Source organism: Carcharodon carcharias, chromosome 5 (assembly GCF_017639515.1).
Source record: "Carcharodon carcharias isolate sCarCar2 chromosome 5, sCarCar2.pri, whole genome shotgun sequence".
Lineage (NCBI taxonomy): Eukaryota > Metazoa > Chordata > Chondrichthyes > Lamniformes > Lamnidae > Carcharodon > Carcharodon carcharias.
Window position 1 is genome coordinate 180,095,443 of NC_054471.1, and position 24,357 is coordinate 180,119,799.

The 24,357-nt window shown below is 45.9% G+C and overlaps 1 long non-coding RNA gene across 1 annotated transcript in view; it reads right to left on the reverse strand.

The window, feature by feature from the left end:
- The window catches only part of LOC121278093, a 70,555-nt gene extending 47,661 nt beyond the window's left edge, over positions 1–22,894 (reverse strand). The window contains exon 1 of the long non-coding RNA XR_005943049.1: positions 22,558–22,894. This is a non-coding gene — a long non-coding RNA (uncharacterized LOC121278093). The remainder of the gene's footprint in view (positions 1–22,557) is intronic.
- Positions 22,895–24,357: the final 1,463 nt, after the last annotated feature.

A 24,357-nucleotide genomic window follows, 5' to 3' on the forward strand; every position in this document is an offset into this window, starting at 1 on the left:
GTTAATGATCAAAAATTTCAGATCAAAAATTTACACTGAAAGACTCTGTGACATCTGGGAGAAAGGCCACCTTGTGGCCAAATTGTACAATTACACAGTGATGTGTACACAAGCAATTGCCATTAAAAACGTGGACAGAGAATTTATTATATAAAAAAAGATTAACAATAAAGTGCGATGAAAGAGTTGAGCAACAGGAAATAGAGATTAATAAGCAGTGTGTGCAAATGTAAATCTTTTTCCTGATTTAAAGTAGCATCAAATTATCACCTCAAAATTCTGAACCATAATCGAACATATACCAAGCCAAAGGGGAAGATTTAGGGTAGTGGGGAGGTGTGGGGGTGTGGTAGAGGGAAAGATGAGTAAAACAGGAACTCATCAAAGCTCCTTAGACAGTGCCTTCCAAACCCACCATTGCTATCATCTAGAAGGACAAGGGCAGCAGACACATGGGAATACCCACCACACAGAAGTTCCCCTCCAAGCCACACATCATCCTGACTTGGAAATATATCGCCGTTCCTTCACTGTCACTGGGTCAAGATCCTGGAACTCCCTTCCTAACAGCACTGTGGGTGTACCTACACCACATGGACTGCAGCGGTTCAAAAAGGCAGCTCACCACCACCTTCTCAAGGGCAATTAGGGATAGGCAATAAATATTGGCCTAGCCAGAGATGCCCACATCCCATGAATGAATAAAAATGAGAAACAGGACTAAGCTCCCGGGATATCTTTAAAGATCTATTGCTTCAGCCTGCATATTTTTAAGAGGTTCCAATACCAAGATTGTTGATAGAGAGATTTCTGATTCCACATCACCACCCAAGTATCTTGCCCTGTCCATTTCTGAGGAGTAATAGCAATTGATAAATACCTGATCATCTGCTGCAGTAAAGGCCTCGCTACAGTTTGCGGGCGGTTTTTTGCTACTGCATAATTTCATGAGCTCTGTTGTTGCTCTAGGAAGGAGAGTTGATATTTCATAGCTTGCTAGAGAAAAACTGTTAAAACAACAGCCAGTTTAGTATGAAAATTGGTGCCCCAACAGTCAATTCTGTGGATGAACAAAGGGCAAATAGACCACAAAGGGTGATTGTGCTGGGATCATTTATTTTTCTTCATGTATTTTTACTGGCAACAAATATCTAAGTCAAAAAGCAGAACTGGGTACTGAATATTCCTGGATACAAGGTGTTCAGAAAAAATAGGGGACAAAGGAAGGAGGAGGAGTGGCTGTAATGTCTAAGGATTGTATAATCAATGCTGGAGAGAGAGGATGTATTAGAGGGGCCAAGGACAGAATTGATTTAGTTAGAGCTAAGGAATTATAGAGATAGTATTACACTACTGGATTTATTCTATAGACTTCCAACTAATGGGAAAGGTATGGAAGAACAAATTTGCATGGACAGTACATAGGTGGTGCAAAAATAGTGTAAAGGGCAGAGAGGGGGATGAGTTTCTAAAGTTTGTTCAGGAGAATTTTCTAGGTCAGAATGTTTCCAGCCAAACAAGCAAGGAAGCATTGGGGGGATCTGATTTTGGGGAATGAAGTGGGTTAAATAGATCAACTGTCATTTGGGGAACAGTTAGTGAACAATGATCATAATATCGTACATTTTATGTTAGCTATGGAGAAGGACAATGTGCAATATAGTGTAAAAATATTTAGTTGGAGGAGGGCTTATTTCATTGGGGTGAGAATGGATCTGGCCAGGGAAATTGGAATCAAAGATTGGCAAGAAAAACTGTAGCAGTAAAATGGGCTGCCTTTAAAAAAGAGATAGATTGGGTACAATTGAGGTATATGCCCACGAGCAGCAGATGTAGAACAAACAAAGCCAGACCTCCCTAGATGACAAAAGAGACAGTAAAATGAAGCAGAAAAAATATCTAATGTCCGGTTGATAATATAAGTGAAAACCAGGATGAATGTAGAAAGTTCAGAGGAGGATTGGAAAATGAAAGTGAAGCAAAGAGAATGCATGAGAAGAGACTGAGAGCTAACATAAAATGGAATCCAAAAATCTTCCACAGGCACATAAATAGTAGATGGTGAGGAAATGGAGGCTGGGGGCCAATGAGCGATCAAAAAAGGGGACCTATGCATGGAGGCAGAGGGCATGGCTGATGTAGTAAATGAGTATTTTTCCTCTGTCTTTATGAAGAAAAAAGGTACTGTCCAAGTCATCATAAACGAGGAGGCAGTTGAGATACTGGATGAGCTATAATTGATAAACAGGAGGTATTAGAAAGACTGGCTGTTCTTAAAGTTGATAAGGTTCACCAGATTAATCCCGAGGATGGCAGGATTGTCTTATGAGGAGAGATTGAGGAAACTGGGTCTGTATTCCCTACAGTTTCAAAGAATGAAGGGTGACCTCAATGAAACTTTACGTAATTCTTACAGTGTGACAGGGTGGAAGTAGAGAAGATTTTTCCCCTGGCTGGTGAGTCTAAAACTAGGGGACATAATCTCAGGATAAGGAGTAGGCCATTTAAGACTGAGATGAGGAAGAATTTCTTCACTCAGAGGGTGGTGAATCTTTGGAATTCTCTACTCCAGAGGGCTTTTGAAGCTCAGTCATTGAAAATGTTCAAGACAGGAATCAACAGATTTCTGGAGACCCAATGATATGGAGATAGTGCACGAAAGTGGCATTGAGGTAGATGATCAGCCATTATCTAATTGAATGATGGAGCAAGCTCAACGGGCCAAATGGCCTACTCCTGTTCCTAAGTCCTATGTTCCTATTCCTTAGATATAGGGGGTTGGATTTAATGGACATGTTTGTGGTCTTGCTCACCAGTTGGAGAACTGGTGGGGAACTCCTGTCAGTTCTGTGGGAGGCCTGACAGAATTGCTTTTCTTGATCTATATTAATGGCCTAAATTTAGGAATGCAGGACACAATTTCAACATTTTCAGATGATGCAAAACCTGGAAGTATTGTGAACTATGAGGAGGATGGTAGTAGACTTTAGATAGTAATAGACAGGCTGGTGGAATGTGCAGATGTGTAACAGATGAAATTTAATGCAGAGAAGTATGAAGTGATACAATTTGGGAGGAAGAATGAGGAGAGAGAATATGAAATGAAGGTTATAATTCTAAAGGGGATTCAGGAGCAGAGGGGCCTAGGGCAATTTTACTCTACTCTATGGGCACAAGTCACTAAAGGCAGCAGGGCAGGTTGAGAAAATGACTAATTAGGCATAAGGGACCCTGTGCTTTATAAATAGAGTACAAAGTCACGAAAGTTATGGTGAACTTTAATTAAATACTTAAATATTCAACTTGATTATTGTGCCCAACTGGGCACCACACTTTAGGAATGATGTGAAGGCATTAGAGAGGATGCAAAAAAGTTTTAAGAGAATGGCTTCAGGTATGAATGATTTCAGTCACGTGGATAGATTGGAGAAGCTGTGGCTGTTCTCCTCAGAGAAGGTAGACAAGAGATCTGATAAAGATGTTCAAAATCATGAGGGGCCCTGACAGAGTAGAGTAAAACTGTTCCTTTTGTTAAAAGGGTTGAGAGCTAGAGGACCTAATTTAAGGTGATTGGCAAAAGAACCAATGAAGATAAGAGGAAACCTTTTTTTATGCAGTGAGTGGTTAGGTATGGAACATACTGCGTGTGAGTATGGTGGTGGCACATTCAATTGTGGCTATCATAAGGGACTTGGATAATTATCTGACGAGAACAATTTTGCACGGCTATAGGAAAGACTGGGGGCCCGAGGACCAGCTATATTGCACTTGCAGAGAACCACAAATGGCCTCATTTTGTGCTGTAACCATTGTATGATTATATTGATAAGAAAATATTTAAGTAATCAGTTTAATATTGACCTAAAGCAATATGACTTCAATTATAAAGTGTAATTAAATAATTTGAATATTCACATTGCTCTATGCTTGTTCTACTGTGTCAGCTGTGGCTCAGTGGGTAGCATTCTTGCCTCTGAATCAGAAGTGTGAGGGAATCTATATATTTAAATTTAATTTGTATGTTTTTGAGGCAGACCCTACCTCAAAACAGGAACTGAACTGAAAATAAAACTGAAAGGGAAGCAGAAAAGGTAAATCTAGAAATGAAACAGTCGCTAAGGTAATCAGGAGCAAGCTGAGTTTGGGAAATCAAAACTGAAAGATATAAAAGGACACAGATCAGTCCAGACTGCTCAGTAGCAGTTGTTGGGTCCACTGGAGCAGAACAGGTAAGCTGAAGAAGACTTGAGAAGAAGAGACTAGATTCAGAAGCTTAGAATAAGCAAAGAGAATAAGTTGCTGAAGCTGTTTCTGTTACTTGAAGGCCCAGTTATACAGGTTCTGCAGACGGGCTATGTGTGGTGAAGACTGTGCTCGTGGACCTTGTGTTGGTTTATGCTGCAGTCGGATGGGGATCAGAATAGCTCCAAGAAGAAGCTGAATTTCCTCATAAGGAAGACAGAGTTTGAAGGTCTTTGTGACTGAGTGTGATCCTTACAATCTGAGTGGATTGCTGAGCCAACATGTAAGATCTTTCTTAGCTGTATCTGCCATTTACTGTTCAATTTATAGTTTACATTTGACCACTAGTTACCTGTTAATTCATGTTCAACTCATATTAATCATATTAAAAGAATAGGGTAGATTTTGTTTAGGGTTTGCTTTGATGACTCTTGTATAATAGAAATTCTCCTGTTTTAAACCTTAGAACATTGTGATTTCATCCTCTGAGTGAATAACTGTGATTTTAGATTTGTCTACTCAAAAAAAAAGTTACTGGTCTCTACCAAGATTGTAACATAAGATTGTGGTTTTGAGTCCTGCTCCAGGATTTGAGTGTACAACCTAGGCTGGATGTCGTCCTTGTTACTGATGTGGGGGTAACCATGTACCTGAAACCTGCAGATTTAAGGAGGCAGAAAGCCATTACTGTCACAAAAAAGGGCACGTAATAAAGCAATGCAGGGCAAAATTGAGACAGCCAATCAGACAACAGACCAAGACGATTGAAGTGCACGATATAACAGAGCCAGAAGCTGCTGATACTGATATCTATTCCCTATAGAATGTTAAGGCAGTAAAAACTAAACCAATAATCATCACCCTTCAGGTGAATGGGAACTCTCTAGTTATGGACGTAGACACAGGAGCCTTGACCACAGTGGTGGGAGAACATACATTTAAATACCTAAATGAAGGTACCCAGCCACTGAATCTGGAGTAAACCACAATTCAATTGAAGACATACACTGGCAAGTCAATACAGATAAAGGGCATCACTACTCTACCTGTGTCCTATGGGCAATAGACAGCCCAGCTTCCAGTTATCATAGTGACAAGTGAAGGACCCAGTCTTCTGGGCTGTAATTGGTTACAAAAAATTAAGCACAACTGGTCAGAAATCTTTTAAGTGAGGACTGGAGGAATTCCTGAGCTGTTAAGGAAAGACGAATTGGGAAAGATAAAAGGCTTACAAGTAAAAATATATGCAGATTAGGAGGTGACATGCCAGTTCTTTAAGTCCAGGCCTGTGCCTTATGCCCTAAAGGAGAAAGTGGATGCAGAATGGTGCCACTTAGAGAGGCTAGGTGTCATCCAGCCAGTCCAACTTTTGGAAGGGGCAGCTCCCATAGTGCCTGTCATGAAACCAGTTCAGACCATTCACATTTGCGGAGACTACAAATTAACCATGAACAAGGCAGCTAAACTGAATAGATATCCTATCCCGAGGACTGAAGATTTATACGCTAAGCCAGCTGAAGGAAAATCCTACACCAAACTGGACATGAGCCATGCATACCAATAGCTAGAGCTGGACAGCACATCTAGAGGATATGTAACCATCAACATGCACAAGGGCCTGTATCGATGTACACACCTTCCCTTTGGTGTATCATCTGCATATGCAATCTTCCAAAGGACCATGGAAAGTCTATTGCAAGTACTTCCTCGAGTAGTAGTGTACCTGGATGCTGTCCTGATCACAGGATCAACTGAAGCCGAATATTTGGCCAACCTTGAAGAGGTTTTAAGAAGATTTTTGGAAACTGGTGCACAATTGAAGCTGGCCCAAGTGACAGAAGTCATTTATATAAAAACAAAAAACTGCGGATGCTGGAAATCCAAAACAAAAACAGAATTACCTGGAAAAACTCAGCAGGTCTGGCAGCATCGGCGAAGAAGAAAAGAGTTGACGTTTCAAGTCCTAATGACCCTTCGACAGAACTAGGTGAATCCCAGGAAGGGTTGAAATATAAGCTGGTTTAAGGTAGTTTTGGGGAGGGTGGGGGGGTGGGGGGGGGCTGCTGTTGGGTGTTGGGGAGAGAAGTGGAGGGGGGTGGTGTGGTTGTAGGCAAAAGCAGTGATAGAAGCAGATCATCAAAAGATGTCACAGACAGCAGAACAAAAGAACACATAGGTGTCAAAGTTGGTGATATTATCTAAACGAATGTGCTAATTAAGAATGGATGGTAGGGCACTCAAGGGTTAGCTCTAGTGGGGGTGGGGGGAGCATAAAAGATTTTAAAATATTTAAAAATAATGGAAATAGGAGGGAAAAAGCAAAATCTATATAGTTCATTGGAAAAAAACAAAAGGAAGGGGGAAGAAACAGAGGGGGAGGGGGTGGGGATGGAGGAGGGAGCTCAGGACCTAAGGTTGTTGAATTCAATATTCAGTCCGGAAGGCTGTAAAGTGCCTAGTCGGAAGATGAGGTGTTGTTCCTCCAGTTTGCGTTGGGCTTCACTGGAACAATGCAGCAAGCCAAGGACAGACATGTGGACAAGAGAGCAGGGTAGAGTGTTGAAATGGCAAGCGACAGGGAGGTTTGGATCATTGTTGCGGACAGACCGCAGGTGTTCTGCAAAGCGGTCGCCCAGTTTACGTTTGGTTTCTCCAATGTTTAGGAGACCGCATTGGGAGCAACGAATGCAGTAGACTAAGTTGGGGGAAATGCAAGTGAAATGTTGCTTCACTTGAAAGGAGTGTTTGGGCCCTTGGACGGTGAGGAGAGAGGAAGTGAAGGGGCAGGTGTTACATCTTTTGCGTGGGCATGGGGTGGTGCCATAGGTGGGGGTTGAGGAGTAGGGGGTGATGGTAGAGTGGACCAGGGTGTCCCGGAGGGAACGATCCCTATGGAATGCCGACAGTGGGGGTGAAGGCAAGATGTGTTTGGTAGTGGCATCATGCTGGAGTTGGCGGAAATGGCGGAGGATGATCCTTTGAATGCGGAGGCTGGTGGGGTGATAAGTGAGGACAATGGGGGCCCTATCATGTTTCTGGGAGGGAGGAGAAGGCGTGAGGGCGGATGCGTGGGAGATAGGCCAGACATGGTTGAGGGCCCTGTCAACGACCGTGGGTGGAAAACCTCGGTTAAGGAAGAAGGAGGACATGTCAGAGGAACTGTTTTTGAAGGTAGCATCGTCAGAACAGATGCGACGGAGGCGAAGGAACTGAGAGAATGGGACGGAGTCCTTACAGGAAGCGGGGTGTGAGGAGCTGTAGTCAAGGTAGCTGTGGGAGTCGGTAGGCTTGTAATGGATATTGGTGGACAGTCTATCACCAGAGATTGAGACAGACAGGTCAAGGAAGGGAAGGGAAGTGTCAGAGATGGACCACGTGAAAATGATGGAGGGGTGGAGATTGGAAGCAAAATTAATAAATTTTTCCAAGTCCCGACGAGAGCACGAAGCAGCACCGACGTAATCATCGATGTACCGGAGAAAGAATTGTGGAAGGGGGCCGGAGTAGGATTGGAATAAGGAATGTTCCACATACCCCATAAAGAGACAGGCATAGCTGGGGCCCATGCGGGTACCCATAGCCACACCTTTTATTTGGAGGAAGTGAGAGGAGTTGAAGGAGAAATTGTTCAGTGTGAGAACAAGTTCAGCCAAACGGAGGAGAGTAGTGGTGGATGGGGATTGTTCAGGCCTCTGTTCGAGGAAGAAGCTAAGGGCCCTCTGACCATCCTGGTGGGGGATGGAGGTGTAGAGGGATTGGACGTCCATGGTGAAGAGGAAGCGGTTGGGGCCAGGGAACTGGAAATTGTTGATGTGACGTAAGATGTCAGAGGAATCACGGATGTAGGTGGGAAGGGACTGGACAAGGGGAGAGAGAAGGGAGTCAAGATAACGAGAGATGAGTTCTGTGGGGCAGGAGCAAGCTGACACGATCGGTCTACCGGGACAGTTCTGTTTGTGGATCTTGGGTAGGAGGTAGAAGCGAGCCGTCTGAGGTTGGGCGACTATCAGGTTGGAAGCTGTGGGAGGAAGGTCCCCAGAGGAGATGAGGTCAGTGACAGTCCTGGAAACAGAAGTCATTTACTTGGGTCACTGAGTGGATGCCAAAGGGTTGCATCCAGTAGAGGAGAAAGTCGGGGCAATCAAAGGGACTACTAGTGTCACTGAACTCTAGTCTTTTTTGGGCATGATAAATTATTACAGTTGCTTCTTGCAAAAATTGTCAACAGTATGAGGACCTCTAAACTTATTATTGAAAAAGAACCATCATTGGTCATGGAATGTGCAGCAAGAAAAAGCCCTTGCAAAAATTAAGAAGCTAGTACATTGATCATGTCTACTGGTACATTATGACCCATCAAAAGAATTAATATTAACCTGTGATGCATCCCCTTACAGTGTGTGAGCTGTGTTGTCACACAGAATGGAAGATGATTCTGAAAGACAATCGGCTATGTCTCCAGAACCCTCTCTGCAGCCGAGAAGGGTTACTCACAACTTGAAAAAGAAGTTTTATCAGTAATATTTGGAGTCAAGAAATTCCATCAGTATCTGCATGGATGACATTTCACCATAGTGTCAGGCCATGAACCATTAATGGGTTTATTCAGTGAGGATAAAGCCATTCCGCCAATAGCCTCAGCAAGAATTCAATGTTGGCTTTGATTTTATCTGTGCATGAGTATACCTTTGTGCACCCTCCTGGATTGCATATTGAAAATGCAGATGCACTCAGTCACCCTCCATTACCAGATACCATTGTACATGCTCCAGTGCCACAAGAAGTTGTGGTTATGCTGAATTTCTTGGACTCTTCGCTGGTCTGTGTGAAGCAAATAAGGAATTGGACAAACAGAGATCCAATTTTGTCAAAAGTTCGAGACCCGATATTACAAGAATGGTTGAATTCACTAGTGTCTGAAGAGATGAGACCATTCCATGCCCGTAAAACAGAGTTAACTTGTCAAGATGGAATCTTCTTGTGGGGATCAAAAGCTGTCGTCCCTTCACAAGGAAGAGAACCACTCTTGACAGAGCTTCACAGTGCCCATCCAGGCATATTGAAGGTAAAAATGCTTGCACGGAGCTATGTCTGGCAGCCAGGCATAGACAGGGACATTGAAAGCATGGTCAAGCACAGTCTCCAGTCTCAGCAACAACAGAAGTTTCAGCTCCACTGCATCTGTGGGAGTGACCTGGTCAACCCTGGGTTGGTCTACATATAGACTATGTAGGACCATTTTTAAGTACCATGTTTTTATTGATCATTGATGCAATGCGCATCGGATTGGATGTGTATGAAGTTGGATCACTGACATCACGTGCAAGTATTGAAAAGCTGCACCAGTGTTTTTTGTTTTGAATACTGTCTTTACTAGTACAGAATTTCAGAGATTCATGAGCTTAAATGGAATTAAGCATATTAAAACAGCACCATACCATCCCTCATCAAATGGGTTAGCAGAAAGAGCTGTGCAAACTTTCAAATCAGGAAATTATCTGAAGGTATTTTAAAAACTTGAATTTCACGTTTTCTTCTCAATTATCGTACAACTCCTCATGCAACTATGGGTTCAACACCATCTGAATTATTGATGAAACGCCACCTACCAACAAGGTTAAGTCTGGTGTTTCTGAACTTAGAGGGGAAGGTAGAGGAGAATCAGAGTAGTCAGAAAGCGAATCACGATATTCATAGCAAAGCTCAAAGATTTACTGTGGGAGATACAGTTTTTGTGTGGAATTTTGGAAATGGACCCGGTTTGATTCCTGGTATAATTGTCTCTGAAACTGGACCCTGTCATTCCAAGTGGAAGTGGAAGACCAGATTTTTCAAAAACATACGGATCATCTAAGGACTAGAGAGATAATTCCAACACCCAGCTATTCCACCTGTAATTGGTGTGGAACCTTTAACCTCTGAGGTGACAGATTGACCTAGAATAGACATACCTGATGTCTCTATTGAATTACCTAATCCTGAACTGCCACTGTCTAAGGATGTCCCTGATGCTGCAGTTCCTGATCATATCAATCAAGTAGAGTTACACCGCTCTGACTGAATTAAAAAACCACCTCAGAGACTTAATCTTTAGTCATATGACCTGTGTATATATGTATATATTGTGGATTAAAGTATTCTTTGCAAATAGGAAATGTAAAAAAACTAAAAGGGGTAGGAAATGTAGTGATTGTAGGTATGACCTTTTCTACTGCCTTTAGGGGTCACGTGGTTGTACTGATGAATGAGCCCTAAGCGTGTGTAAATCGGGGGCAGAGCTTTCTAGTCATGGACCTGGTTCAAGCATGTAGCTTCTAAATGAGCTCTGTAATAAAGTTATCTGTTTTAGGTAAGAAGCCTGTCCAGTTTATCAAGATCATTACAGGAACCTAATGTTGATGCCTGTCGACATGTCTCTTGTGGGATCTTTAAGCATTGCAAAAAGAAGAGATTGAAGAGTTCAGAGCGGAACACATGAGCCAGCCAAGGAGACCAGCAAGCCCCACAGGATTTCCCACAATTTAATTTTAATGAATAGAAAATCCTGCACTGTTTGTTCACCTCCGTGCATGAATTCTAATACAGACAATTCCGTATTCTCATCTAGATGCCAACAAGGAACTGCACTTTTGGGAATTGCAAGTGGGAGCTACAAATTCATAATTCTGTTTGTTCAACAGTGTAGGATTCTGAAACTATATCGGAAATATGCTCCAGGTGCCTGAAGCTCCACGACTAGAGCTCAATATTATAAATTCTACTTTATATTACAGATGATTATATGGTCGTTATCATAAAAAAATCAGAAAGATAACTTGTGGGCAAGGCACAAGTGATTCACAATCAAAAAGGTACATGGTTCTCTTTAATGACAACTTTTGCCTTCAAAATTACAGTATTCATTTCCATTCTGTAAAAAAAGACTTGAACCTTTCACATACTTAGAATGTTCCAAATATTTCCTAAGCTTTGTATTATTTTGAAACATAGCCATTGTTGTTACATTGGTAAACATGGTATTCATCTGATATTGGACAAACAGCAATGTGATAAACGAGTAGACATCCGTTTTTACTTGTTCTGGTCATGGGAAGAATGTTTTCCATGACACTGGGAACATTCCCTGCTCCCCTTTAAACTAATACTTTGGGATATTTTACGTTCACCTCAACAGGCCGATGGAGCCTTGGTTTAATGTCTCATCCTAAACATCTCCAGCAACTCAGCACCCCCTCACTGAAGTGATTATCCAGATTGCATACTCAAGTCTTGGAGAGTGGCTTAAATTCACGGCCTTCTGACCAAGAGCTGAGAGTGCTACCACTGAACCAAGCAATACAGCTAGTTTTGAAAATAAAATAGTTCATGCAATTCACCATTAAAATACAACTTATCTTAGTTCAGTCAATCATCATCTTAATTACAAACTACTACAGGCAAAAAGGGAGTTCTACAGAAAGAAAACGGCAAAACAGCTGACTTAGAATCCTGCTAATTATTCTGTGCTCTTCAAATCAATCAAACAGTTTGCCACCACTGGGTTGCTCATTTCTAAGGAATCAAAAACTGTTGGGAAATCTAGATGATGAGCAACTCTTTAAAGAGAAAAAAGTACAAATGCCTCATTAGTTTTAATAATCTGTTGGAGGACAGATGTATGGACTGCTGTGATACCCTGAAAGAATACGGGTATCCGTGAAAGAGTAACATTTTGCCAGATTCAGTAAGAAATAGAACTGCTGCATGTGTTGTTCAAACGTGGATCCTTCTTAATCTCTTTTCAGTCCCTCTGCTAGTACATGTGAGTTTGGTGGCCTCAAGTGGACAAATTCACAATGCAATTTCAATACGTTACAGTACCTGCAGTTATGATCCTCCATGCCAGCAAGCTCAGATAGCATGATGTCAGTCTAAGTATCCACTGGGGCTCAGATATTGGGTGGCTTCTGCTTGTGTTGCAATAGTTGCATAGATTAGATATCATCCATTGTATATTAGATCCCATGGACATGGCCATCACTTCCATGCTCACAGGATGGGCTCCAAGCTCTGCCTAAAGCCCTGTGGCAAGTTGGTGCCAGACTCTCACATGTTCCTTGATAGTGACAGCAGGCTTTCTGGCAGGCTTGCTGATGCATCAAGCATTTCATTGTGCATGCCCATCGGCCCTTTTCTGTATACCAACCTCATCTAAGTCCTCATCTAAGTCCTCCACTGCAGAACTTGTGTGCAAACTTGCCTTCCGGTGAGTTGCCACCTGTGTCACCCTTGCCACTTGCACAGGCTGCCAGCCACTCGTTCCCAGTGATTCAATACATGTCAGATCCCGTCTCAATGCTTCCCTTTAATGAACATGAGCACCAGTATCTGACCTGCTTTGTATGTTGGTTGGTCTAGCTGAGGAATGATTGCTGAGGCACTGGTATGTCTAAACAATAACTGGTTTATTAGATTCAACAGAACTATATACAAACTTACATGACTAGGTGTCACTCTGCTAAATTAGCAACATTCTCCCTCTCGACTCTTGGACATTTGTCTCTTACATCATCATTATTTACACAATCCTACACATTAACCCTTTCAACCCTAATACTACAACTCCCACAAGCCTTTGTCCATAGACTTTTTTTCTTTTCTTTCTACATTCATATTTACTTACTACCCCATCTCTCCCCAAGACTCTGACTTCATTGATTCAATCTTTTCGGAAGCTTCACAACTCTCCCTGATCGTGTTCTTGTCAGACTTGGAAGATCAGTGGTCTCTGTTTGAACTTCTTTTTCTTGAATTGCTTGGTCTTCAAAGAGATTTCTGATTCAACATCTGGTTCTTCCAAATGTATGACTGTCGTCTTTGAGGAATAGAGGTAAAATTCCTCCATAGTACCTTCTGAGGTATGTACAAAATAAGATCTCTGCTAATTGTCATCTCTCTGGACCATCACCCCATCTTTGCCTTGGTCTCGTACCCATACCTTGTCTCCTTCCATCAACCTGGATAGTTTCCTGTTGCGGCATCTCCGGTTATAGTCAGAAGCCTGTTGCTTTCAATAGGACCGCTCTCGTTCTTGAACTCTTTGATAATCCTGGATTACAAGCCCTGGAAGTATTTTATTTTTAGGTCAGATGGGAAGCTGCATTCGGACCTTTCTGCCCAGCAGTTTGGTAGCGCCAACGCATGTTGCAGTTGAGTAGACCTGAACGTTAAGAGCATCATTGGAAAATCCTCGTTCTTCTTTAATTGGATAGTGTGGACGCCCCTTTTGGCCTCGCCATTGGTTTGGGGATATCTCGGGGAACTTATGGAATGTAGAAGCCCATAGTTCTCTGCAAAATGGGTGAAGCAGTCATTGGCAAATTGCGGACAATTATTGGAAACAACCTGGTCTGGAATGCCGTGAGTTGCAAAGACTTTCTTCAAAGCCCAAGTGACTATCTCAGTGGTCATAGTGTATAGACGTTTAACCTTGATCCACCTGGAGATGTAATCGAAGAGAATAAGAAAGTAATTTCCATTAAATATAAACAGAAGCATTCCCAGATTTTCCATGGTCTGGATGGGAATGAGTAGGATATAGGGTTCTCTTTGGTCTGTGCACAGTGCACACCTGGCACTGAAAAATTATTTACTCTACAGATCTTGGTATTCCTGACCACCACAAGGAAGACTGGGCTCAATGCTCTGCATTTCATGCTGCCCATGTGGCCCTGGTATATTCTTTCCAAGGTCTCTGGCCGGAGTGAGTCTGGAATTGCCGTTTATGGTAAACTGCTTCCTTTGCGCGAAGTAGGTTTTCATCGTCATATCACTGGGACACTGCTGTGGCCACCCTTGCATGCATGAATGAATGAAGATGTTTCTCCTCAGCTCAGTCCTAAATGGACTACACTGTATCCTGAGATTGTAACCCCTTGTTCTAGACCGTTCCAGCCAGAGGGTACATCATCCCTGCATCCAATCTGTCCAGCCCTGTTAGTATTTTATACATTTCAATGAGATCCCCTCATTCTTCTAAACTCCAGTGAACATAAGCCTAGTCAGCCCAATCTCTCCTCATACAACAATCCTGCCATTCCAGGAATCAATCTGATGAACGTTTGCTGCATTCCCTCTATGGCAAGTATATCCTTTCTTAGATAAGGAGACCAAAACTGCACACAATACTCCAGGTGTGGCCTCAATAAGGCCCTGTACAGCTGCAGTAAGACATCCTTGCTCCTGTACTCAAGTCCTCTCGCAATGAAGGCCGACATACCTTCTTAAGTGCCTTCTTAACTGCTTGCTGCACCTGTATGCTTGCTTTCAATGATTGGTGTACAAGAACACCGAAGTCCCTTTGTACATCAACATTTCCCAATTTATCACCATTTAAATAATACTCTGCCATTCTGTTTTTCCTACCAAAGTGGATAACTTCACACTTATTCACGTTATACTGCATCTGCCATGTATTTGCTCACTCAGTCAACTTGTCTAAACTGCCTTGAAGCCTCTCAACATCCTCCTCACCACTCACATTCCCACCACATTTCATGTCATCAACAAACTTGGAAATATTACTTCTGTTTCCCTCATCCAAAAATATTGATATATATATTGTGAATAGCTGGGGCCCAAGCACTGACCCCTGTGGTACTCCATTAGTCATTGCCTGCCACTCTGAAAAAAACCCATGTATCCTTACTCTCTGTTTCCTGTTTGCTAACCAATTCTCAATCCATGCCAATATATTACCCCTAATCCTATGTGCTTTAATTTTCCACACTAACCTATTATGTGGGACTTTATCAAAAGCTTTCTGAAAATCCAAATACATCACATCCACTGGTTCTCCCTTATCTATTCTGCTAATTACACCCTCAAAAAACTCCAGTAGGTTTGTCAAACAAGATTTCCCTTTCATAAATCCATGTTGATTTTGTCTAATCCTGGAGGTGGTAGGGGGGAAGGAGTCCAGGGGGGGTGGGGGGGAAGGAGTAAGGGCGGAGAAAGAAGTAAGCAGGTCTGAAGGAGTCAGGAAGGGGGATGGAATAACGGTGGAGAAAGGAGTCTGGAGAGGGGAGGGAGAAAGGCTAGTGTGAGAAGTAAGAGGGAGTTAGGAACAGGGAAGGACTAAGTGGAGATGGGGGAAGTCTGCGGGTGGGGGTATCCGGGGGTGGGGGGTAGGACTAAGCGGGGGGGTGGGAAGTGCAGGGTGGGGAAGTAGTTCCAAGGGGAGAAGGAGTTTCAAAGTGGTAGGAGTTCCAAGGGGGGATGGAGTCTGGTGGGGGAGATTTCCAGGTGAATGTGCAATGGAGGGCCTCCTGAGGAGTGAACTGAGGGCGGGTATGGTCCGAGGGAACGATGAGAATGATTGAGGGCAAAGTGAGGTGGTAGGGTGGGAGGGTGAAGGTGCGACGGTATTGGTGGAAAGGACAATGAGGGTGGTTGGTGGGGATTTGTAGACAGACACTGACACTGGTTGTGGGGAGGACGAGGTCAGGGAAGTTAATGTGGATGGGGGTGGGGTTTTTGGGAAGGAAAGGGACATGCATGTTCACCTGAACATCCCCAAAAGAAAAAGGTTGTGGCTGGTAGGTCATGGAGGGGAGGTGGAAGTTGTTGCCAGGTGGGGTTGGCAGTGATGGGGGAAAGGAAATGAGTGACTGGGTGGGGAGAATGAATGGGTGACCTGAAGATAAGTGTTAGACGCACCATACTTGCCAAATCGAAAGTGAAACCAGAGTCATGGTGGGTGAGATCAGGTGCTGCAGGGGAGTGTGATCAGTGGGTGGGTGGAGATACAGGTCAGCTCAGATGACTGAAAGTGAACCCCAGCAAGTAGCATTGAAAATGCTCAGGACATTGAGGTGAGTGTGATACGGGATGGAACCGCGTGCGTGGGAGTGTGCTTGCACGAGGCTTGGAGAGGCCCTGCCACACACACACTTCACACTTCTCCCTCCAGAATCACTCGTGGGCCAGCTGCATGCAGCTGAACTACAAGTGGTGGGGGCGGCGGTGGATGCAGTGGGAGGACTTGCGAGGCCTGTCAATGAAGCTGAAAGGCACCATTACACTTTATTCAATGTAAATGAATATATTTCCAGATTGTAAAGTGACAAAATGTGTTCAGCCATACAACCAACTGTGACCAGAGCTTCTTAACTTTTGAACACCTTAGACTTCTAGGTGCAGCCCTGACATCCGCAGCAGGGGTGGAGACAGCCTGTGCAATAGTTGGCCCTGTTGCCTCTGATCCTGTTGCCTCTGATGACTTCAGTGTGAGTCCTCTGGAGAGCCGAGGTCTTGGGGGCTCCGGCTTGCTTTGGCTGTTCTCCTGTGGGCCAGCTGCTCCCCATACGGTTGAGGGGTCACAGGCAAAGGGGACTCAGAGAGAGCGGCAGCCTCTGTGATTCCTGAGTAGATGATCCAGGGGAGTCCAGCTGCTGCTCCTCCTCACTTCGGGTGTCCATGGAACTTATCCATGGCTACCGTGTTGGAGTGCAGGTCTGCACACATCTTCACGTTCTGCTGGACCAGGTCTCCATGGCATCCACCATCTTCCCCACGGAGACTTCCATATGCACACATGTGGGCACCACTTCATCAGAGAACAGGCAGATGCGTTCCTCCAACTCGCATGCCACTCTGCTGAGTGCTTCCAACAGCTCTGTGTGATGTTACCCCACCTCTGCTGACTCTCCAGGATGAGCTAGGAGGCCAAGTCCAGAGGATCATCATCTGACTTGGACCTCACAGATGCCTCTTCCCCAGCAGTCCTCTGCATGCCGGGGAGCTTGGCTGGACCTGCTTCCTCCTGCTGCAGACATGTGTCCGTGAAATGACCATTACGTTGTGAACTCAGCCTGTTCTAGATCTCGGTTCCACTGAGGTGTGTGTCTCTGCACTAGTGCAGGGTGTGGGTAAGCGCTGTGATGGGTCTTCCAGGCTGCTTATTCCTAGCTCTTCAATGGAGGAGGAGTCCTCTTGGCTAGAAGTGAGGATGTGGATGGGGCTGAGGGACTGACTGCCTGGCTGAGGGTCTTGGTCGCTTGGCAGAGCTCCCTTTGAACCAAAGAAGAGATGATTAGTGTGTTGCAGCAAAGTCAAAAGCAGGAGGGAGAGTGCTTACATTTGCGTTGAGAGAGGGATGATGTAGTGCAGGATCTCACGTGGGTGTTCACCGCCGACCTCACCATCGTCACAGGCACGGTCCATATCCTCACCAGTCAGCGCGATGGCTCACTCCTCAAATTGAGTGAAGGGCCTAATGTGGGCCACTCCACACCTGGTCAGGGACCACTCCCTGCCATAGGGAGCCTCCTTCTCCTGCATGAAAACAGGTGGAAAGAATGTGAGCAGGAGACATGGCACTGCATGGAATGTTTGTGTGGTGAGCGGAGACATGGATGTGAAGAAGCTAACGGCTTCAGAGAGTATGAGCCTGACACATATGTGAGGGTGTGTGTGAAAGTTAGTGGTGTTGTCCCTTGAAATGTGAGATCCCTGTGGATGTGTGATGGGTTTGTGAGTGTGTGAGTTGAGAGTGATGAGAAGAGTGAGTTACGTGGAAGAATGGATGAGACCATTCATCCTGTGGTGGCACTGGGTGGCTGTCCTCATTTGCAGGACACTGGCGCTGACTACCGTTGCCCACCTCCCATGCTGGATTAGTGATGTTGCTGCCCTTCCTGCGGCAAGAGCGGGGATAGAGGACATCATGGCAGGGCTCCACTGTATCCAAAAGGTGCCCAAGGGACGTGTCATTGAACTGGAGAGCAGCAGCCTTCTTGTCTTTTTGGGCCATGTCTTCTTTGCAGTAGTCATGTGCTGGAAGCACTGAGGTGTGCACATGGCTGCACTTTAAATATGGCGCCCAGAGTGATGAAGCAATGAGGTGATGGCAATTTTTTTTATTCAGCCATTGGTCAGCATTTATTGCCCATCCCTAGTTGCCCTTGACATGGTGGTGAGCTGCCTTCTTGAACTGCTGCAGTCCATGTGGTGTAGGTACACCCACAGTGCTGTTAGGGGGGGAGTCCCAGGATTTTGACCCAGTGACAGTGAAGGAACAGCGACATATTTCCAAGTCAGGATGGTGAGTGACTTGGAAGGGAACTTCCAGGTGGGGGTGTTCCCATGTGTCTGCTACCCTTGTCCTTCTAGATGGTAAAGGTCGTGAGTTTGGAAGATGCTGTTTAAGGAGCCTTGGTGAATTCCTGCAGTGCATCTTGTAAATGGTACACACTGCTGTCCCTGTGCATCGGTGGTGGAGGGAGTGAATGTTTGTGGATGGGGTGCCAATCAAGCGAGCTGCCTTGTCCTGGATGGTGTCAAGCTTCTTGAGTGTTGTGGGAGCTGCACTCATCCAGGCAAGCAGGGAGTATTCCATCACACTCCTGACTTGTGCCCTGTAGATGGTGGTCAGGCTTTGGGGAGTCAGGAGGTGAGTTACTCATCACACGATTCCTAGCCTCTGACCTGCTCTTGTAGCCATAGTATTTATATGGCTAGTCCAGTTCAGTTTCTGGCCAATGGTAATCCCCAGGATGTTGATAGTGCGGGATTCAGTGATGGTAATGCCATTGAATGTCAAGGGGAATGGCAAAAGACAGCTTGCCCGCCATCGAAACGGTATGTTTCCCAGGAACGCATGATTAATGAGGCGTGATTGGAATTAGAAACCACCAAGAACATTTTTCTTCCCACTCAGGCATGGAGAAGCGAGGCTGCCAGACGAAGGTAAGAGTGCAATGCACAGAGGTGAGAGTTTCAGATTGTGCAACCATTCTAGTGTAGTCCCTTCATTAATGGGAGCCTCAAACCTGATCATTGATCATTGAAAGACAATGGCACTATGATGCAGATCTCCATTGTCTCACCTATGTGCCTGGCATGCACAGTAACAGTGTGATGACCTTAACTAATGACATGTCCTTGTTCTCCCTTAGATTCACCAGCACGCACTCGCTCTCTGGACCCCAAAGGGCCATCCTTGATGCCGGAGGACCACTGGCCTTATTTGCACCTGTGTCACACCTACTCTCTGAAGCAGGCACCAGCGCAGATACCAGCACCTCATTGGGCATTGGATCAGCGGCTAGAATATCGGTGCACATTGGTGAGGACATTTCACACTTGCTTGAGGTGCAGGAGGAGGCAGAGAGTGCCCAGGGTACAGGGGATGGCAGTCAGAGGACTGCTGGGGACCATGCTCAGGATGAAGCTCAGTCAAAGGCTGATGATGAGCTTCTGGATTCGTTCATTAGGCGGCAGATGCTGGATGTCCAGCAGGGTGTGAGGGAGGATCTGGTGGAGATCCATGAGGGTCTGCATGCTATGGTCTCCACTGCAGAGGAGTCCATGCGGAGCATGAGCACTGCATTGACCCTCATGGCTGAGTGCACTGCCTCCTCCATTGAGAGAGTGGAGACTCTCATGGAGAGGCAGATCCAGGAACAGAATTAGGGGTTCCTGGGGTTGCGATCGGACCTGCATGCCCGTCCATCAATGGTGAGCAGGGAGGTCCGGAGCGACCTCACATTGGTGCATGAGTTGCTTGTTGTCTCTGTGGGCTCCTCTCAGGGAGCTCTGGATGATGGCAGCAGCTCCTCCACCCCTCTGCCAGTGACTGTGGCATCTGATGAGGCTGCGATAACTGGGGTGATGCCAGCTGTGGCACTGGCCACTTCCTCCCAAGCAGGGCCAGCTCTGGCTCCACTGGCCAGAGGACAACCATCAAGGTCATCAAGCCCAACAAGACAGCAGGGTCAGCAGGCTGGCCCCAATGCTGCTGCCAATGAAGGTGAGTGTTCGGCGGGGAGGTCACCAAGACGTAGCACTCAGAACCTTAAGTTAAAGGCACTATGAGCACAAGAGGGACAGTTCACAGGAGATTTTCTGTTCATTTATGTTTGGTTTATATGTCTACTGGTGTGGACAACAACACCAATAATGGTAATGTCATTATGCATTCAATGTGACAATAACAATAAATTTGCTTTTGTTGTAATGGCCTGAGTATGCTTCATCTTTTTATTTTATTGCTGCAGTTTATGCCAGTATGTAATGCACTAATACACTAAGTGGCTCTGAATTTTATTGCACAGGCACTGAGTGTTCTTTGTGTTCAAATGAAAGGGTCCTTTCAGACATCGGTGATGGAGGCAGCAGCCCTGGCACACGTTTGAAGCTGATCTTTGGCAGCCTAGCTGAAGGAGTGTTGAATCAAGGTGTCCCTGGTGTGCCTGCCTCCCTGCAGGTTACAGAGTTCTGCCTCCACACTCTCAACGTTCTCCTCACCGTGCTCCTCTTCAGACTCACTACTGGTTTCATCATCTGTGGCCTGTGCAGCTGCATCAAGATCCTCTTCCTCCAGCGGGATCCCCTTGCTAATGCCAGATTGTGAAGAGCGCAGCATGTACCTGCGATCAGTGACTCCCACTCTGGGGGGTATTGTAGTGCTTCCCCTGAACGGTCCAGGGATTGGAAGTGCATCTTGAGAAGGTCAACCACTGCCCTTGTGGAGCCATGACTCCTATTGTAACGCTTCTCTGCCTCTGTTCTTGGGTGGCGGAGAAGCGACACAAGCCATCTCTTCAACAGATAGCCCTTGTCATCCAGGAGCCATCCATCCAGTGGGGCTGGAGCACTGAAGAGTCTCAGCACCTGGGAGTGTTTGAGAATGTAAGTGTTATGGAAGCTGAAGGGTACCTTGCACAGTCTTGCAAAATATGCATCCTGTAATCACACAAGATCTGCACATTCATGGAGTGGAAGCCCTTCCTGTTGACGAAGGCACCCGGCTGACCCGCTGGTGCCTTGATGGTCACATGTGTGCAGTCAATGGCACCCTGGATGCGGGGGAACCCAGCAATCGCTGCAAAGCCTCTAGCTTGCTCAGCCTGGCTGGTCTCATCCATACGGTAAAGAATAACAGTCAGTACCTGCTTGTCACCAGCTTGACGCAAATGTGGACAGCTGATTGTTAGAGTCCACACAGATCCCCCACTAAGCCCTGGAAAGAGCCAGAGGCAGAGAAGTTGAGGGACCACTGTGACTTTCAGAGCCACTGACATGGGGTATCCAGCCACATAGTCGGAGCTGATCTCAGGCCCAATCACCTGACAAAAGGAGGTGACAGTCTCCCTGGAGAGGCGGAGCCACCTTCGCCATTGCACCTCAGACATATTGAGGCAGCTGCATTGCTGTCTGTAAACACTGGCAGCAGGATAGTGGCATCTTCTGCGGCCCCTTCCGCCTTGGACTTGCTACAGGCCCTGCGCCCCTTGAGCCTGCACCTCTCCTCCCACAGTTCCCTCCCCTGGAGGCTGCATTGGGACACCTGGCCTCCTCCCCTTCTGGCCCTCTCTTCTTCCTCAGAGGAGGTGCCTCCAGCGGAGACCACAATCCCCATTCCCAGGGTAAAGGAAGGCTGTCTGATACCTGGAAGGATTCACATGGTCAAAATCCTGCGGGGGCCTTGGAGACAACATGAAGTCCTGAAATGAAGCCTGGAAATAGCAAGAATGAAGCCCTGAACAGAGATGAAGCTGCCAAGTACCAATAAGTCACCAGTAGCAAACTATCTCCAAAACTCCTCACTCACTACTCACACTGGCAATGTTGCTGACCCTTTTTATCCCGCTCGTGGATGAGGTTTTTGAAAATGTCGGCCGGCCGCCTGCCCGTTTTGCCCGTGAGGCTGATAATGGCCTTGAGTGGCCTGTTAATTTATTAATGGCGAGCGTGGCTCTGGCACCCGCTCACGCCAGCCGAGCGAAATATCCTGCGAGCGCGCGATGACGTGGGGACCGATCGGGTTGGGCACACGCCGGTCTGCAGGATGTAAAACTCTGCCCCGAGTATCTTTTTCTCCAAAGCGCCCAATCTTGAGTTTGATTTGGCCATTCCATAATCCAAATCTCTTGGGTGATGCGAGTTCAGAACCAATGGCTGCTATAACCTTTTACGTAGTTTGCCCCTAAGTTTTAACTTTTCCTTGTGGTTGGTGCAGCCTACCCGCACTGATCAGCCTCCCACTGAGACCCGCTGCAGTCGCTGTCTCTTTTATGTATTTATTTCTTTGTAACTACAGAGATTTTTAAAACCCTTTGCTTGAACTTATTGCAATAATCTCTTCACTCCCTACCCCTGGGGCATCGAGTATTTGCAGCCATTCTTTTTTCTATTTGTACTGCTACACAGTCACCACTTATAATGGCACTGACCTCGGACCCAGGCTGCAGGGTTTATCAAAACCCACACTTGCTAGGGATGCAATTTTCCCAATGCTGCCTGCCTAGTGCACTGTTAAAATCAAGTTTTTACCTTTTCAAGGGTTGCTCACCAGTTCCACGAAAATGGCTTGGTTCTCTGGCTCTGTTGCTGGGTTTGCTTCATAGACCACCACGTGCTGTGGTGCAGCTCTGAGTGACTCGAACTGTCGATTTTCCACCTCCTCCTGCCTCCACTTCATCAGTAGAGCAGCTTTGGAATCCTTCAACTGTGCCTTACTGAGTCCTGCAATTCTGGCACCGCTTTTCCGGTCAGAGTTGCAACCTTCTTTAAAACTGACTTTTCAAGATTTTGGGGTCCTTCACAGCTGCCACTATGCTGTACATTGGTTTGTCTAGCTGAGGAATGATTGCTGACACATTGGTATGTCTAAACATAACTGGTGTATTAAATATAGCAGAACTATATGCAGATATACATGACGAGGTGTTACTCTGCTAAAACTAGAAACACTTTCCCTCTCAACTCTTGAACATGTGTCTCTTACATCATCATTATGGGGGCGGGTGCTATTTACGCAGTCCCGCACATTAACCCTTTCAATCCTAGTAATACAAGCTGGTGGCTGCGAGATGGAGATTGAGTGATGGTGCTTCATCATCATCAGCCTCCTGTTGCTCTTGGAATTCACGCTGCCCAGCACTGCCTGGCCAGGTGCAGTTCCTGCCTATCTAAAAGGAGAAAGCTACGTGGGTAGGGTTACAGTGAGGAAAGGGTGGAAAAACAAGAGGGACATGCTTACACCGTCTGCGCCAATTAAATCAAAAGCGATTGTGGGATGACCAGAAAGTGGAATGTGAGAAGGTGGATTAAGTAGGAGCACATAGGGGAGAATTTTCTCCCTGTCAGGGGAGACTGATGGGAGCAGACGCGGGCGGGCGGGCGACATCTACCCGCTATCGGCTGCGCATCGCCATTTTGCGCCATGTGGGCGGGCCAATTAAGGCACGTGCGCGAAAGAGCGCAGAAATCTCCCTGAGGCACGGAGCTGCCTCAGGGAGATTAGTTTGATTATTATTATTATTTGAAATAAAGAAGAAAAAAAAATTCAGACATGTCTCCTCATGTGACAGTGTCACATGAGCTGGGACATGCCACTGATTTTTAATAAAAATTTTCATTTGATTTACAAAGCCTTCATGAAATCTTATCCCGCCCGTGGATGAGGTTTCATTGAGGTTTCATGATAAATGCGAAGGCCGCCTGGGCTCATCGCCTGCCACCCCCACCCCCACCCACCCCCTCTCCCCTGCCAACCTTAAGGTTGAACGGGCAGCTCTGTTAATTCTTTTAATTGGTATTTAAATGGCCTTAATAGGCCTTTGACAGTTCGGCAGGCACGCAGCCGACTCCGCCGGGCGTCCACCATACTGGAGACCTGAATGACGCCCGGTGACATGGGGATGCACACCCGACTTCACCGTGCGTCATTTTATGTGTCAGCCAGTGGGGCCTGCCCCCGCACATCGACCAGAAAATTCAGGCCATAGTCCTCTTCAATGCTTTCAACCCCTCCAGTCACCACTCCCAAAATTATCATCACTGCAATGATAACAAGGACCGGCTCCTTCATCAGGGTGAGGTGATGATAGCCATGTATGAACATGAGCCTGCTGCTGCTGACCTGTGCCACCATTCAGCAGTGTGTTTATCACTTGGCTGCAATTTAGTGTCATTTAAATGAGCAGGCAGCACAGAATTTGTAAGCTACCTGCATCAGAATGAAAAGGGTGTGGATTACCGCAACCCTTCTGCCCATTTCTGGGCCTTATCCAAAGCTCTCCCACCCAGGCATGTCCCCCATGATGTCCAATTCATCTGTTAAGATTGTTA